Here is a 17217-nt window from a genome sequence, read left to right on the forward strand (position 1 = left end):
AACTCGAGAGGGTTGCTCCCTTGCCGCCGGCCTTCACCATGCCGGCTATGGCTTGGACGGCCGATCAAAGGGAGGGGACCTGTCGGTCTCCTGTTTCGGCCAAAGAAGGCCACGGGAAGAAAAGAAAAGAAAAAGGAAGGAAAAAGAAAAAGAAAAGGAAAAAAAAAAAGAAAAAAAAAGAAAAAAAGAAAAGAGAGAAATTTCTCTTTTCTCTCTCCTCTCTTTACCTTCTCTCTCCAATTTCTCTCTTTAAGTTCTCTCTATTTTCTCTCTCTAGATTTTTTATCTCTTTTTATGGATTTTGCCTATCTAAGATCATTCTCTCTCTCTGATTGCATCACAGACCCTAGGATAAACTTGAGATGAAAATATAATGACCTGAGATTGCTCCGAAATTCATGCAATAGATTGGATCTCGATCCGATCTTTATTCGAAATTGATAATATCGATCATAGTTAATCCATATTAAGTCATCCTGATATGACCTCTAATGATCTCAATCATGATTGTCATTTTTGAAGGATACGAACATTCTCTCTCCACTTTCTCTCTCTACTTTCTCTCTCATGATTGACTTTCTCTCTCTAAGAAGGCCTACGAATCCTGTATCGAGTCATGCCTTCATCTTTTAGGGGCTCATATTGACTCTAACAAGATGATTCGAAGTTGCTTTGATATCCATGCTGTATGTCAACCTTATTTGATCATATCAAGTATCTTTCAAATTCATGATTAATGAACTCTATTGATTGATCTTGATCTAATCTGTGCTTCATAATTTTTTGATCAAGTCACTTAAATCTGATCCTCAGATCAGGCACCCTGAATTGCCCTGATATCTGGATGGTCCGATACATCCGGACAACAGTCCTCTTTCCTTATGATTTAATCTTATTATATTCATAAAATAGAAATTGATGATGATTTGATATTTTAAATAGGATTAGCTAATTCTTCCAACGAAGTCTGAAGATTTAAGATGAACGAGGTAAATACATCTTATGCTTTTTATTTATTTTTAAATAATCATATTTTTATGCAAAGAATTGCTATTGATGAAATCATATTTTTCATAAAATAAGGATCAGCACATGTGATATGAAAAAGCATATTTTATTATAAGCATTGATTTCATGAATATATTTTATGAAAATAGCATGATTATGAAGTATGAATTTTATTATTTTTTTTTCCATCTATGTATATGTATGTTTTAAGAAAAAGATGTAAGGATTTCAAAGGCTCTCAGATAGCTATGAACGAATCTCTTCGGGAAGGTCGATATTCGGAGCTAGCATCCACATGAAATATGGCCCTGCTAGTGGGTATAAAGTTGGCACATGAATCAAAAACTCTGTCGATTAAGAAATATGGCCCTGTCACAGGTATAATAGTGACCTTAGCATGAATATCTGAGAGTAATATTTTGAAACTTGACATAAATACATGATAAGAATGATTTATGATTCATGATTGTGAAATATACATGATTTTATGCATGCATGATTAATTTATGATTTATTTTATTATATGCTCTATGAAATACTTTATTTTGTATTATCTGTTATTTTTTAAATATTACATTATCATGAAAAACTTATGCTTGATCCGATAAGGAAGCGCAAGTTCTACTTACTGGACTAGTGTAGCTCATATTTTTTTTTTTACAGAGAAAAAAAATTAAGACCGGTGAAGAAAATTCAGGCTTGAAGATCTACGTAGCAAGCTTGAAAATTTGGTAGCGAAAGTTTAGTTTATTTTATAATCACAGATTTGTAGTTATTTATGAATGTTGAGATTTGGGTTGGTACTTGCTTTTGGATTTAGATGCTTTGAACCAATATTTGTTCAATTATTTGATGAATAATGAAATTGAATCTTTTTATTTGATAGATTTTAGATGATTATGATGGATTAGCTTCGTGTTATCGTGGGCTCCATCCATCGGTAGCATGGCCGTGTTATGTTTCGGATTTGGGGTGTGACATTTTATGGTATCAGAGCTTAGGTTATGATCATTGGGGACTATGATATAAGTGATTAGAATATGATAGAATAATATCAGAGCTTAGATTTAAGATCACTGAGATTATGAAGTGATATCAAAACTTTATGTATGATCAATAGGATGTGAGAGAGTGGAGTATGATAGATAATATCAGAGCTTAAGATTATGATCATTAAAGACGTGATAGAATGATATAAAATTTAGGTTATGATTACTAGTGAATATGACTTAAGTGGTATTTGAGCTTAAGGTTATCATTATTCGAGATTGTGACTTTAGTGATATTTGAACTTGAGGCCAAGATTATGAGGAACATGATAGATATAAAAGAAAGGATTCAATAATTTGATTTCAAATAAATAGGTATTATGATAAAATTTATGCATAAGTGGTATATGGTGTCTATAATAGAATTGACGAGTTATATCTTGGATTCCACTTAGCAGGATTGACCTGAGTACGAGAAGTGTTGACCCTAGAATGAAGTGGAAGGTATTGATATGTTATGTTGGGTATATTCGATGACATTAGAATGCTAAACCTATATGGATAGAGGACACGATAATTTTGCTAATTTTGATGTTAATTTTTTTTTGCAAAGAAAGGTTGGTTTGAAAGTTGTCTAAATGATTGTAAGATAAATTGAAGGTTAACTCAAATTAATTCTAGACATATTGGATTCTTGAGGAGTGGTGAAGCTTATGTAATAAGTTCAAACATAGAAGGTGGATGAAGATTTAATTTTGATGTGCTATGTCTAAGAGATAGTAATGACAAGAAAATCTTAAATTTTATCCTAAATTTTATATGAAATCTGAAAGTTGGATCTATCTTTGATTGATTTAACATACAAAAATATTTTTATTTTTAATAGACTTAGATAATTTGGTAAGTTGAGATCAGAGTGCGCAGCAAAAGCATGGTGGTCTAAATTGATTAGAAATATTAATCTTTTAAATCAAAAGATATTATGAAATATGTTAGTTGTAAATAAGGAAGGATTTTATTGATAATAAAAGGATGCTAGAGAGAAAATCTATCTGATGAAAGAAAAACTCAAGGCAGCACAGGATAGATAGAAGAGTTGGGGAGATAGAAAAAGAATAAAAATTAAAATTTTAGATCGGTGATCATATTTTTCTAAAAGTATCACCTACAAAAAGTGTCATGAGATTTAGGAGACATAGTAAGCTGAGTCCGCGATATATTGGACATTTTGAAATTTTGAGCCGAGTAAGAGATGTTGCTTACGAACTTTCTTTACCATCAGATTTATCTAAAGTGCACAATATTTTTCATATTTTGCCACCGAGAAAATTTGTACCTGATCCAAATAATGTGGTAAAATATGAGCCATTGCAAGTTCATGAAGACTTAACTTATAAAGAGTTTTTTCTCTGAATTGTTGATTGAAAAGAGCAAGTGCTAAGACGACCCATCATTCCATATGTGAAAATTCATTGGAGTAATCATGAAGAGAAAGAAGCTATATGGGAGCTTGAAGATGATATGAAGTCAAGATATCCTCACTTATTTGAAAATAAAAGTACGTTAAGTTTCAAGGATAAAATTTTTTTTAAGGGAGATAGAATGTAATAATCGATCTTTGGGCCTTAAGCCTAGTCCAGAAGCCCATAAAAAAAAAAGAGAGAGAAATCGAGAAGAAGACTCCCAATAGGAGTCTTCTTCTTCGATGAGCCTCGATGGGATCGGGAGTCTTAGGACTACCAGAGGTCCTAGGACTCTCTGTAAAAAGGCCTTCCCCCTTCCTAAGAACCCCCCATCGATCTTCCTCTCTCTCTTCCTCTCCGATTTCTCCGATTGAAGCTGCGGCCCCTTGATTCGTGCTCGTCATGATTTCTCGCTAGTGAGGTCATCGGAGGATGAGGTAAGCCCTTCTTCCTCTTCCTCTCTCCTCTCTCTTTTTTTCGTGCCTCTATGCACAACTGCCGGCGACGGATGTCGTCGGATTTCATCGAAGAAGGGATCCCCTATTTGGTCTCTTCTTCTCTTTGATTTTCCGACACTGACGATCACTACCGACTGTCGGTCTTAGCCTCTTCGAACTCGAGAGGGTTGCCTTCTGCCGTCGGCTGTGGCCCGGACGGTCGATCAAAGGGAGGGGACTTGTCGGTCCCCTGTTTTGGCCAAAGAAGGCCACGGCAAGAAAAGAAAAGAAAAAGGAAGGAAAAAGAAAAAGAAAAGAAAAAGAAAAGGAAAAAAAAGAAAAAAAAGAAAAGAAAAAATTTTCTCTCTTTTCTCTCTCCTCTCCTTACCTTCTCTCTCCAATTTTTCTCTCTAAATTCTCTCTATTTTCTCTCTCTAGACCTTTTATCTCTTTTTATGGATTTTGCCTCTCTAAGGTCATTTTCTCTCTCTGATTGCATCACAAACCCTAGGATAAACTTGAGATGAAAATATGATGATCTGAGATTGCTCCAAATTCGTGCAGTAGATTGGATCCCGATTCGATCCTTATTTGAAATTGATAACATCGATCATGGTTAATCCATATTAAGTCATCCTGATATGACCTCTAATGATCTCAATCATGACTGTCACTTTTGAAAGATACGAAGATTCTCTCTCCACTTTCTCTCTCTATTTTCTCTCTCATGATTGACTTTCTCTCTCTAAGATGGTCTACGAATCATGTATTGAGTCATGCCTTCATCTTTTAGGGGCTCATATTGACTCTAACAAGATGATCCGAAGTTGCTTTGATATCCGTGTTGTATGTCAACCTCATTTGGCCATATCAAGTATTTTTCAAACCCATTATTAAAGAACCCTATTGATTGATTTTGACCTTAATTCGATCTGTGCTTCATGATTTCTTGATCAAGTCACTTAAATCTGACCTTCAGATCAGAGATCCTGAATTGCCCTGGTATCTGGATGGTCCGACACATCCGGACAACAGTCCTCTTTTCTTATGATTTAATCTTATTATATTTATGAAATAGAAATTGATGATGATTTAATATTTTAAATAGGATTAGCTGATTTTTTTAATGAAGTCTGAAGATCTAAGATGAACGAGGTAAGTAGATCTTATGCTCCTTATTTATTTTTAAATAATCATATTTTCATGCAAAGAATTACTATTGATGAAATCATATTTTTAATAAAATAAGGATCAGCATATGTGATATGAAAAAGCATGTTTTATTATGAGCATTGATTTCATGAATGTATTTTATAAAATTAGCATGATTATGAAGTATGAATTTTATTATTTTTTTTATCTATGTATATGTATGTTTTAAGAAAAAGATATAAGGATTTCAAAGGCTCTCAGATAGCTATGAACGAATCCTTTTGAAAAGGTCGAAATTCGGAGCTAGTATCCACACGAAATATGGCTCTGTTAGTGGGTATAAAGTTGGCACATGAATTAAGAACTCTGTTGATTAAGAAACATGGCCCTATCACAGATATAATAGTGACCTTAGCACGAATATCTGGGAGCAATGTTTCGAAATTTGACATGAATACATGATAAGAATGATTTATGATTCATGATTGTGAAATATACATAATTTTTTGCATGCATGATTGGTTTATGATTTATTTTATATATGTTCTATGAAATACTTTATTTTATATTATCTGTTATTTTCTAAATATTATATTATTATGAAAAATTTATGCTTGATCCGATAAGGAAGCGCAAGTTCTACTTACTGAGCTAGTGTAGCTCATATTCTTTTTATTCTTTTTTCTTTTACAGAGAAAAAAGGTTAGGACCGATGAAGAAAATTCAGGCTTGAAGATCTGTGCAGCAATGTTAGAAATTCGATAGCTAAAGTTTAGTTTATTTTATGATCATGGATTTGTAGTTATTTATGAATATTGAGATTCGGATTGGTACTTATTTTTAGATTTAGATACTCTGAACCAATATTGGTTCAATTATTTGATGAATAATGAAATTAAATTTTTTTATTTGATGGATTTTAGATGATTATGATGGATTAGCTTTGTGTTATCGTGGGCTCCATCCCTCGATAGCATGGCCGTGTTATGTTCCGGATTTGGGGTGTGACATATATAGTTACGAAGGCTTGCTTTTATCAGTATGAGAAGTGCATGCCATTTCACGTGGCTAGACAAAGTAATAGTATTGCATTGTCAAAATGCAAAAGTGATTAACATGGTATAATCTGATTTATAACCTTACAAAATAAGGGGATACAAACTGTCACGCCTCTGATCCGAGATCGTAAGTTAGAGGTCATGACAACCGCCATATACTTATGAAGAACTTTCTCCATAAGTATGTAAGGCATCTCATTATGATATCAATACATCACAGTGGAATAAAATTCAAATAATTATTATTCAACTTTAATTCAAATAACTAAATCAAATGTCTTACATTCAATAAAATTTTACTAAAAATAAAATAATAGATCTAAGTTCAATGAAGTTGACAATGCTAAATCTCATCTCTAAAAACTCTCTCCCAACATTATTACTCACGCTCGTTGTCACGCCCCAAATCCGAGACATAACGCGACCATGCTATCGAGGGATGGAGCCCACGATAACACGAAGCCAATCCATCATAATCATCTAAAATCCGTCAAATAAAAAGATTCAATTCCATTATTCATCAAATAATCGAACCAATATTGGTTCAGAGCATCTAAATCCAAAAGCAAGTACCAACCCGAATCTCAATAGTTATAAATAACTACAAATCTGTGATTATAAAATAACTAAACTTCTGCTATCAAATTTTCAAGCTTGCTATGCAGATCTTCAAGCTCGAATTCTTTTTGCCGATCCTACCTTATTTCTCTGTTCAAATAAAAAAAAATAAAAAGAATATGAGCTATACTAGCCCAGTAAGTAGAATTTGCACTTCTTTATCGGATCAAGCATAAATTTTTTATGATAATATAATATTTAGAAAATAACAGATAATACAAATTAAAGTATTTCATAGAGCATATAACAAAACAAGTTATAAACTCATCATGCATGCATAAATCATGTATATTTCATAATCATGAATCGTAAATCATTTTCATAATGTATTTATGTCATGTTTCAAAATATTGCTCACAGATATTCGTGCTAAGGTCACTATTATACCCATGACAGGGCCATATTTCTTAATCGACAGAGTTCTTAATTCATGTGCTAACTTTATACCCGCTGGCAGGGCCATGTTTCGTGTGGATACTAGCTCCGGATGTCGACCTTCCCGAAGGAATTCATTCATAGCCATTTGAGAGCCTTTGAAATCATTATATCTTTGTCTTAAAGTATACATATATATAGATGAAAAAATAATAAAATTCATACTTCATAATCATGCTATTTTCATAAGATATATTCATGAAATCAATGCTTATAATAAAACATACATTTTCATATCACATATGCCGATCCTTATTTTATGAAAAATTATGATTTCATCAATAGTAATTCTTTGCATAAAAACATGATCATTTAAAAATAAATAAGGAGCATAAGATCTACTTACCTCGTTCATCTTAGATCTTCAGACTTCATTAAAAAAATCAGCTAATCCTATTTAAAATATTAAATCATCATCAATTTCTATTTCATAAATATAATAAGATTAAATCATAAGAAAAGAGGACTGTTGTCCGGATGTGTCGGACCATCCAGATACCAGGGCAATTCAGGGTCTCTGATCTGAAGGTCAGATTTAAGTGACTTGATCAAGAAATCATGAAGCACAGATCGAATTAAGGTCAAAATCAATCAATAGGGTTCTTTAATAATGGGTTTGAAAAATACTTGATATGGCCAAATGAGGTTGACATACAACACGGATATCAAAGCAACTTCGGATCATCTTGTTAGAGTCAATATGAGCCTCTAAAAGATGAAGGCATGACTCGGTACAGGATTCATAGACCTTCTTAGAGAGAAAAAATCAATCATGAGAGAGAAAGTAGAGAGAGAAAAAGTGGAAAGAAAATTTTCGTATCCTTCAAAAGTGGCAATCATGATTGAGATCATTAGAGATTATATCAAGGTAACTTAATATGGATTAACCATGATCGATGTTATCAATTTCGAATAAGGATCGAATCGAGATCCGATCTACTGCACGAATTTCGGAGCAGTCTCATATCATCATATTTTATCTCAAATTTATCCTAGGTCTGTGATGCAATCAGAGAGAGAGAGAATGATCCTAGAGAGACAAAATCTATAAAAAGAGATAAGAAGGTCTAGAGAGAGAAAATAGAGAGAGAATATAGAGAGAAAATATAGAGAGAGAATGTAGAGAGAGGAGAGAGAGTCTTATTATTTTATATAATAATTTTTTTATTTTTATTTTTTATTTTTTTTCTTCTTTTTCTTTTCCTTTTTTTTTCTTTTCCTTCTTCTTTTCTTTTTCTTTTTTTTTTCTTTTCCTTCTTCTTCTTCTTCTTCTTTTTCTTTTTCCTTCTTCTTTTTCTTTTCTTCTTCCCACGGTTGTCTTGGGCTGAAACAGAGGACCATGTGGTCCCCTCCTTTGCTCGACCGACCAAGGGTCGCAGCCGTCATGGCAGTGGCCGGCGACAAGGGCCGACGATCCCATGGCCCGGAGGGACCAAATCGGTGGTTGACGGTGACCACCGGCGTCAAAAAATTGAAGAAAAACAGCAAAAATAGAGGTTTCTTCCACAACAAAATCCGACGACTCCGGTCGCTGACGAGCGTGCACATCGGTACGGAAAGAAAAGGGAAGAAGAGAGGAAGGCACAGGTCGGGTCTCCATGGTGGTTTTTCGATGATTGCCGCCGACTGAGTCTCGGATCTTTGGTGAGAGGGAGAGAGGAGGGTTCTCCTCCTTAAATAGAGCCGGAGGGGGCTCTTTCCGTCTCCGATTAGGAGCCGGTGAGAGGAGGAAGAAGACTCCCTTCGGGAGTCTTCTCCTCTGTTTTATTTTATTATTTTTTTTTTGTTTGGACTCTGTGGGCTGGTTTTGGGTCTAATTGGGCCGAGTTATCACATTCTACCCTCCTTAAAAAAATTTCGTCCTCGAAATTTAACATACCTTCATTTTCAAATAAGTATGGATATCTCATCTTCATATCATCTTTAAGCTCCCATGTGGCCTCTCTCTTTTCATGATTACTCCAATGAATCTTCACATACGGAATGATACGCCGTCTTAGAATTTGCTCTTTTCGATCAATAATTCGGAGGAAAAATTCTTCATAGGTTAAATCTTCATGAACTTACAATGGCTCATACTTTATCACGTTATTTGGATCAGGTACAAACTTTCTCAGTAGTGAAGCATGAAAGACATTGTGCACTTTAGATAAATCTGATGGTAAGGGGAGTTCGTAAGCAACATCTCCTACTCGGCTCAAAATTTTAAAAGGTCCAATATATCGTGGACTCAGCTTGCCATGTCTCCCAAACCTCATGACACTTTTTGTAGGTGATACTTTTAGAAAATTATGATCACCGACCTGAAATTTTAATTATCTTTTTTTCTATCTGGCCAACTCTTCTGTCTATCCTGTGCTGCCTTGAGTCTTTCCTTGATCAGATAGATTTTTTTTCTCTAGCATCCTTTTTATTATCAGTAAAATCCTTCCTATTTACAACTAACGTATTTCATAATATCTTTTGATTTAAATGATTAATATTTCTAATCAATTCAGACCACCACGCTTTTGCTGCGCACTCTGATCTCAACTTACCAAATTATCTAAGTCTATAAAAAATAAAAATATCTTTATATATTAAATCAATCAAAGATAGATCCAACTTTCAGATTTTATATAAAATTTAGGATAAAATTTAAGATTTTCTTGTCATTACTATCTCTTAGGCATAGCACATCAAAATTAAATCTTCATCCACCTTCTATGTTTGAACTTATTACATAAGCTTCACTACTCCTCAAGAATCCAATTTGTCTAGAATTAATTTGAGTTAACCTTCGATTTATCTTACAATTATTTAGTCAACTTCCAAACCAACCTTTCTTTGCAAAAAAATTAACATCAAAATCAACAAAGTTATCACGTCTTTTATCCATATAGGTTTAGCATTCCAATGTCATCGAATATACCCAACATAATATATCAATACCTCCCACTTTATTCTAGAGTCAGCACTTCTCGTACTCAGGTCAACCTTGCTAATTAAAATCTAAGATATAACTCGTCAATTCTATTATAGACATCATATGCCACTTATACATAAATTTCATCATAATACCTATTGATTCGAAATCAAATTATTGAACCTTTCTTTTATATCTATCATGTTCCTCATGATCTTAGCCTTAAGTTCAAATATCACTAAAGTCACAATCCCGAATAATGATAGTCTTAAGCTCAAATACCACTTAAGTCATATTCTCTAGTGATCATAACCTAAACTTTATATCATTCTATCACGTCCTTAATGATCATAATCTTAAGCTCTGATATTATCCATTATACTCCACTCGATCATATCCTATTGATCATACATAAAGTTTTGATATCACTTTATAATCTCAATAATCTTAAACCTAAGCTCTGATATTATTCTATCATATCCTAATCATTTATATTATTTATATCATAATCTTCAATGATTATAACCTAAGCTCTGATATCATAAAATATTACGTCCCAAATTTGAGACATAACACGGTCATGCTATCGAGGGATGGAACCCACGATAACACGAAGCCAATCCATCATAATCATCTAAAATTCATCAAATAAAAATATTCAATTCCATTATTCATCAAATAATCGAACCAATATTGGTTCAGAGCATCTAAATCCAAAAGTAAGTACCAACCCGAATCTCAATAGTTATAAATAACTACAAATCCGTGATTATAAAATAACTAAACTTCTGCTATCAAATTTTCAAGCTTGCTATGCAGATCTTCAAGCTTGGATTCTTTTTGCCGATCCTATCTTATTCCTCTGTTCAAACAAAAAGAAAATAAAAAGAATATGAGTTACAGTAGCCCAGTAAGTAGAATTTACACTTTCTTATCGGATCAAGCATAAATTTTTTATTATAATGTAATATTTAAAAAATAATAGATAATACAAAATAAAATATTTCATAGAGCATATAACAAAATAAGTTATAAACTCATAATGTATGCATAAATCATGTATATTTCACAATCATGAATCGTAAATCATTTTCATCATGTATTCATGTCATGTTTCAAAATATTGCTCACAGATATTCATGCTAAGGTCACTATTATACTCGTGACAGGGCCATGTTTCTTAATCGACAGAGTTCTTAATTCATGTTCCAACTTTATACCCGCTGGCAGGGCCATGTTTCATGTGGATGCTAGCTCCGGATGTCGACCTTCCCGAAAGAATTTATTCATAGCCATCTGAGAGCCTTTGAAATCATTATATCTTTTTTTTAAAACATACATATACATAGATAGAAAAATAATAAAATTCATGCTTCATAATCATGCTATTTTCATAAGACATATTCATGAAATCAATGCTCATAATAAAACATACTTTTTCATATCACATATGTCGATCCTTATTTTATGAAAAATTATGATTTCATCAATAGCAATTCTTTGCATAAAAATATGATCATTTAAAAATAAATAAGGAGCATAAGATCTACTTACCTCGTTCATCTTAGATCTTCAGACTTCGTTAAAAAAATCAGCTAATCCTATTTAAAATATCAAATCATCATCAATTTCTATTTCATAAATATAATAAGATTAAATCATAAGAAAAGAGGACTGTTGTCCGGATGTGTCGGACCATCCAGATACCAGGGCAATTCAGGGTCTCTGATCTGAAGGTCAGATTTAAGTGACTTGATCAAGAAATCATGAAGCACAAATCGAATTAAGGTCAAAATCAATCAATAGGGTTCTTTAATAATGGGTTTGAAAAATACTTGATATGGCCAAATGAGGTTGACATACAGCACGGATATCAAAGCAACTTCGGATCATCTTGTTAGAGTCAATATGAGCCTCTAAAAGATGAAGGCATGACTCGGTACAGGATTCATAGACCTTCTTAGAGAGAGAAAATCAATCATGAGAGAGAAAGTAGAGAGACAAAGTGGAGAGAGAATTTTCGTATCCTTCAAAAATGACAATCATGATTGAGATCATCAGAGGTTATATCAGAATGACTTAATATGGATTAACTATGATCGATGTTATCAATTTCGAATAAGGATCGGATCGGGATCCGATCTACTGCATGAATTTCGGAGCAGTCTCATATCATCATATTTTCATCTCAAGTTTATCCTAGGTCTGTGATGCAATCAGAGAGAGAGTGATCCTAGAGAGACAAAATCCATAAAAAGAGATAAGAAGGTCTAGAGAGAGAAAATAGAGAGAATCTAGAGAGAGAAAATAGAGAGAGAATGTAGAGAGAGGAGAGAGAGTCTTATTATTTTATATAATAATTTTTTTATTTTTATTTTTTATTTTATTTTTCTTCTTCTTTTTCTTTTTCTTTTTTTTCTTTTCCTTCTTTTCTTTTTCTTTTTTTTTCTTTTCCTTCTTCTTTTTCTTTTTCCTTCTTCTTCTTTTTTTTTCTTCTTCCCACGGTTGTCTTGGGCTGAAATAGGGGACCATGTGGTCCCCTCCTTTGCTCGACCGATCAAGGGCCGCAGTCGTCATGGCGGTGGCCAACGATCCCATGGCCCGGAGGGACCAAATTGGTGGTCGGCGGTGACCACCAGCGTCGAAAAATTGAAGAAAAATGGCAAAAATAGAGGTTTCTTCCGCAACAAAATCTGACGACTCCGGTCGTCGACGAGCGTGCACATCGGCACGAGAAGGAAAGGGGAGAAGAGAAGGAGGAGGAGACTCACCTTCGACGCCGGCGAGGCTTTCCGACAAAAAATTTGACGGGCACAGGTCGGGTCTCCACGGTGATTTTTTGACGATTGCCACCGACTAAGTCTCGGATCTTTGGTGAGAGGGAGAGAGGAGGGTTCTCCTCCTTAAATAGAGCCGGAGGGGGCTCTTTCCGTCTCCGATTGGGAGCCGGTGAGAGGAGGAAGAAGACTCCCTTTGGGAGTCTTCTCCTCTGTTTTCTTTTTTTTTTTGTTTGGGCTCTGTGGGCTGGTTTTGGGCCCAATTGGGCCAAGTTATCACACTCGTAGGTACTTATCTGAACCTGAAAAAGATAAAAAGAGAGGTAATGAGCTATACAGCCCAGTAAGTAACAAATATCTCAACTAAATATTTCAGATATTATATAATATTTAAGAACAATACTGTGAATAAACATAAAAATATATTTCATGCTAATTCAATGCAAATCCAATCTTTTCAAATATTTATATACAATATAATCATAAATCCGATTCGAATCAAAATACTCATAACTAAACAGCCTCGACTATGACCAACGTTTAACCTCCATTGATGGGATCCACTGAATACCAGCGCATAACCTCCACTGGTAGGGTCCACTGAATACCAGCGTACGACCTCCACTGGCAGGATCCACTAAATACCAGCGCACAATCCTCATTGACAGGGTCCACTGAGTACCAACATATAATCTCCATTGACGAAGCTCACTGAAACATAATTAGGCTGAGAGTATAAATCCGATCTGTATCAAAATACTTTTGTATCATAACATATCATAATTTCTACTGAATATATGTATAATCAATAAACTATAGTATTTCAGAATCACTTTTTGTTCAAAACATAATTTCATAAACCATGCATAATTCCAAAGAATAATTATTTACTTTCAAAATAAATATAAAATATCTCAAAAAGATGATTCATTACTTATCTTTCACAGACCATTGAGTGAATAGATCGATTAATCTTTAGAAGATCCTTTAGTGCCTATTATTCAAAATTATATTATTACATTTATTCTAATTCAGAATTAGATCTAAATAAATCCTAAATCAAAATCCTATTTAAGATCGAATCCTTCACTAAACTCGATCAAAATCGTCAAAAAAGAAGCCTTTCACTAGGCTAATCTTATAAAGATAATTTTGAGAGAGAAAAATCCATCAAGAGAGAGAAACAATATAGAGAGAGAAAGTAGAGAGAGAAAATCCAATATTCTATAGAGAGAAAGCAAGGATTTAGACTGAAGGGAGAAAGAGAAGAAAGGGAAACTCTTTCATTTTATTTATTTATTTATTTATTTATTTATTTCTTTGCTTTCTCTTTTTTTTTTTTTTTCTTCATGGGAGCAGAGGACCTGTGTGGTCCTCTTCTTTTCTTTTTTTTTTTTCTTTCGTGAAACAGGGGATGTCTTCCTCCCCCCTGTTCCTAACGAGGAGACCCTTCCCCCCCAGCCGACCACCACTCAGGTCGATGGGGCAGTCCCCGGCAATGTTGAGCTACTGGGTTCGGTGACCGGTGGCAGCCAAACCGCACGAAAAAAAAATCAAAAAAAAAAAAAAAGGAGAAAACCAGCAGATTTTTTTTTCAAAAATCTTTTCAGCGATAAGCCATAAAATCTTAAACTTAAAATTTCATGAAAAATTGGAGGAGGAAGAGTGAAGAGATTATTTGGCTTTTGACGGACTTAGATCTGGTTTTCCGACTGCCAAAGGAGAAGCCACCGTGAGTAAAGAGAAATCAAGAGATTTGTTAGAGATTTTTATGAGAATTTATTGAAGGGATTGAGGCCTTAAATAGACCTCAAACATGAGAGATCCGGTGTTTAAATCGGTCTCTAATTCCTTAAAATTTTAAGAGTTTATTTTTGAAAAATTTAAATTGGGGAAGAACGCTTGGAGTTCTACCATGAGTCCCTCTTCACGCTGGCTCCCGCACGTGCGGGCCCTTCTCTTCTTCTTTTTTATTTTTTGGTTCTCCTTTCCACTGCTTTAAGATTTGTGCGGTGAATTTTATCCAGATTCGAGTATTACACAAACACTCGCCTTAAACTTTCAAACTTGCCTGTGATGATATTTTGAGATTCATTGCTTGCTTTGTAGAATGCTTGGAAGGAAAACATATTCTTGATGTAAATAGTTAATGATCATGCAATCCTAGAAATGGGAGAGTATCATATGCTTAGTTTAAGATTTCACCACAACAGCCTTAGTTTAAGATTTCATCCTTCTCCCATCGGAACCTGACTCTCCGTGACAGTGAAAGCAGGCTGCCGCAACTCATGATCCCAGGTTATGGGGCTCTGCGAAGTCCCGGGCGTTGAAATTTTGGCACCACCTAGAATTATAAACTGTCCGGTGCTGAGGCCGTGGGAAGATGTATACATATTCTTTTGTATACAGGAAAATAATATTAATATTTTTTTGAATTATTATTTTTTAAATAAATTACTAAAATCTATCCATAGATTTTTTTTATTATATAAATATTATTACATATAATTATGTTATATTATACTATATATTATATAGATAATATTAATATAACATATTCTCATACAGTATCATGCAATATAATATAAAATAAAATATATTATATTAAAATATTATAAAAATAATATAATATAATAATATATTATATTATAATCATATTATTATTATTATTATTATTATTATTATTATTATTATTATTATGAAAATTTGAATATTTAGAAATAAAATAAAATAATATTTTTGATTGATGTGAAAATGTATCCATCATCTAAGTTGATAAGATTTTTTTTCATCACATGAATAAATATTATTTATAAAAAAAATTTATTTATCCAAAAGATATATAAAATATTTATATTTTATTAATAAAATATAAATTATTATTTTTTGATATTTATCTATCAAAAAATAGCCCCAAGCATCTACTTTGCTCCCCAAGTATCTTTCCCTATCCCTGTGGGAAAGCTGAGTTGCCCTGGAAAGAAGTTGCTGGTCGCGTGGAAAAGGGCCTCCCAGTCCGTTGGCTCCCGATACCGTGAGCCTTTTTCCTAGTGTCCATTTGACTTCCTGAGCTTTGTGTCCTTCAGCTTAACCAAAGAAATCACATCACTCCTTTCTAGTGACATGATCGGTTGATGGCTTGATGCACGACAACCAACGAACAGGGCATCGTCCAGTCGTTCGCCTTTAGTCCGTCGATCCGAAGAATAATGTTTTCCTTGAAAAATTCTTTGTGCACCACGGGGTGCAGATATACAGCGCATCATTTTATATTATTGACCTATATAATTATTATTTTTAATATATATTTAATATTTATAATTTTATTTAAAAATTTTAAATAATAAAATTATTTTTATTTTTTTTAAAAAATTATAATATTTTATATTCATATTATGATATGCTGCATGCAGAAAGTTATAATTTTAATGCAGGATATCATAACATGTCATAGGATGTTGTTACGGATGAAATTCATCTTGGATCGAAGGCGCTGGAGTATGACGAAGCGCGACGAGTTGACGGCGATCGGATCTGTTAAGAAGTCTCTGTCGGAGGTAGTTTCGATGGGGATCCTCCGATGTTCCAGTAAGATTTCTCGCAACAGAGGAAAAAGAGCAAGTATTTTTTGGAGAAAGAGGAGATGTACCTTTTGAGGTCCTTGTTTATCTTTTTATAGGTGAGTTTGGAGGTTTGGGAAGATGAAGGCCACAAAAGATCTTTTTGTCCCTTGTCATGTTCTTGAGTACCACATTCGGCCCTTTGATTTTCTAAAGGGTGGAGGATAATGTCACCTCATAGCAAGTGAGAGCCGCTTCCATTTATTGCATGAATTGATAGCCAAGGCCTTCAAAATGACGGGGCTCATTTCACTTTTATTCATGAGCATTGCTCTCTTTTAAATGGGATGTCATGATAGGAGTTGTTGAGATCGGAGGCCAAAGATTAATCGACTAAAAATAGGTCAGCCGATGCAGGGGTCAAGATCGACATGAAGCTCGTAGATCTAGGTGGGGATCGGATGAGTGCAGAGGATGTAGTCACCCATGGACAGAACCTGACTTCGCGGATGCATTCTCTCTTTTTTTTTCTCTCCACCATATTTTCTCTCTCCTCCACTTCTTTTTTCCTTTTTGTATTGTTCTGATGCCAACGGGAGGATGGGATGGGGAGTGGGTATTGATGATGCATTCAATGAAGTTGTGGATTATTTGGGCCAACTCCTCTTCTTCTGAGCTACCCACTTTCCATCCTCCTTTCCGCTCTCTCTTTCTCTCTCTTTTTCTATTATTTACTAACAGATGGGATAAGAGAAAGGAGGGAGAGTTCAGCTCAGGTTCGGTGCATAGATAATTATGCCTAGATGGCTTCGGCA

The sequence above is a fragment of the Elaeis guineensis genome, chromosome 7 (genome assembly GCF_000442705.2).
Source record: "Elaeis guineensis isolate ETL-2024a chromosome 7, EG11, whole genome shotgun sequence".
Taxonomy (NCBI): Eukaryota; Viridiplantae; Streptophyta; class Magnoliopsida; order Arecales; family Arecaceae; genus Elaeis; species Elaeis guineensis.